This window comes from Amphimedon queenslandica, unplaced genomic scaffold, assembly GCF_000090795.2.
Source record: "Amphimedon queenslandica unplaced genomic scaffold, v1.1 AMPQUscaffold_8827_Cont19233, whole genome shotgun sequence".
Classification (NCBI taxonomy): Eukaryota; Metazoa; Porifera; class Demospongiae; order Haplosclerida; family Niphatidae; genus Amphimedon; species Amphimedon queenslandica.
In genome coordinates this window covers 605-2,845 of record NW_003550900.1, presented here as the reverse complement: position 1 = coordinate 2,845, position 2,241 = coordinate 605, and the positions used below count along the sequence as shown (strand labels likewise).

Genomic DNA, 2,241 nt, shown 5'->3' with positions numbered 1-2,241 from the left:
GGAGGAGAGAGAGAGGATGTATAAGATACCATTACATGTACATGTACATTATGATTACTTTGTTGTTAACTGATGCATATACCACTGGTTGTTCTTGTGTTGGTGCTGCCTGTGGTCTCTTCCCTTTAGCAGCAATAGCCAGATCAGCATACACTGGCTTATGAGCTGATTCATCAACTAACACCTATTGAATATAACAACATGAACTTTAATTACTAATGTACATACCTTATGTACTAATATACCTTATACTAATGTACATACCTATACTAATGCATTTACATGTACTTATGGTATGTGTGTATTAGTTACTATAAGGTGGTATGTCAGATTACATAAGGATAAGTTCACCTTATTACATTAAAAGCTAAAAGGATGTACTCAATTCACCCATTACCCCTCTTTCCTTCCTTTATATGATACAATACATTATGTACATGTAGTTCATTAAACCCAATACATTATGTACATGTAGTTCATTAAACCCAATACATTATGTACATGTAGTTCATTAAACCCAATACATTATGTACATGTAGTTCATTGAACCCAATACATTAAAATGTACATGTAGTTCATTAAACCCAATACATTATGTACATGTAGTTCATTAAACCCAATATATTATGTCAAGAGTGGATTATGTACATGTATCTATCAGAAATGGGGTAATAGTAATAGATAATAGTAATAGTAATAGTAAAGATTACATGTTTTGAAGTAATTGTAATAATAATAGTAATGGAGGAATCAAAAAACCAAGTAATAGTAATCGTAATAGTAGGAGATAGTTAAGTAATAGTAATATAATAGTAATTGTACATATTGTAATACATTATTGTACAAGTATTCAATGTACATGTACAGGTACTTGTATGTGCATTCAAGTCTGTCTGCTCTGACAAAAGGTTCATCTGCTCCAGTGGAATGATTATTCAGTATGGGAGGGAAATTTTTTAGACCGGAACAATGCAGACTTTCTCATACTGTTTTTGAGAAAGTAAAATGTGATGGTCATTTGCTTTAAAGAGAATTGATTTGAAATCATAATGTAATCGTAATATAATTAGACTACATTTAGTCATGCATATGCAGTAATAGTAATAGTAATAATGAAATTAGTGAAGTAATAGTAATAGTAATATATTACATTTACATCTACTAAACATGTAATTGTAATAGTAATAGAATTTTTTTTCTAGTTAATAGTAATAGTAATATATTACTTTCTAATGTAATTGACCCCATGTCTGGTATCTATACCTGGTTGTTGGTGTTTTTATCAATGGTTGAATATAGTCCAGTAACACCAGTAGACAGACCCTGTTGACCCTTATTCTATTAATAATACATTATATGATCCATTTTTAAAAGACTCTCTCATTAATCACTGACCTCTCCCTCTCTCTTCAATACAGAGTATTCCTGTACTCCCTCAGGATTATAGGCAGGAGGGACAGGAGGAGGAGTATCATCGTCTTGATTGAGTGTTGAATAAAGTGGACCAGCTCCTTGTTGTTGTTGTTGTTGTTTATTCTTTTTCTATTATACATTATTGTTATTGTATGTCTGGTATTTTGTTTATTATACCTCTCCCTCTCTCTTCAGTTCATAGTATTCTTGTACTCCATTAGGATTATAGGCTGGTACTGGTGGGGGAGTATCATCATCATCACTGGCTCTAAGAACACTGTACTGACCTAGTGAATATTGTATATTAATAATAATAATGTATATATAATTACTGAGTCTATACTTAATACTGTTCACTATAGAGCATGTACTTAAGCACGTTGCCTATCATGTCCTCTTGTCTATCATGTGCTAGTTCATTGTATCTTACAGTCAAACATATGATTACCCTGTGTAGGCTGTTGTCAGCTTATTGTGTGGTACATGTATACACATATGGTTCATGTCATGACAGGTAGAGGAAGGTTAATGTTATTCTTGCTAATGTACACTAAATGATGACTGGATGTAAGTATGTGCTGGGTATATGGTGTATGTGAATTGAATTTATTGTATTAAAGTGATGTCATTGTATAGCTTATGTACATTATGTTTATTGTACATACACTGAGCTGCTATTTAACATGTACTTGAAAATTTGTGTGTAGCGTTTGTACACCGCAGCCAATTTTTTTGTTTATAAACTTTCAATGTACTAGCTCTTCTGTAAACTGCGCCAGTATCACTTTAATCAAGCAAATACGGTATATATATATAAATAGAGAGTAA

General features: G+C 31.9%; 1 long non-coding RNA gene across 1 annotated transcript; it reads right to left on the bottom strand.

Annotated features, from left to right (window-relative positions):
• Nucleotides 1-94: 94 nt before the first annotated feature.
• LOC109591152 (uncharacterized) lies at nt 95-1,533 on the bottom strand. The gene is made up of 3 exons (XR_002189681.1): nt 1,396-1,533; nt 1,264-1,338; nt 95-184 (listed from the first exon to the last, which is right to left on the bottom strand). It is a non-coding gene; the product is annotated as an uncharacterized LOC109591152 (long non-coding RNA).
• Nucleotides 1,534-2,241: the final 708 nt, after the last annotated feature.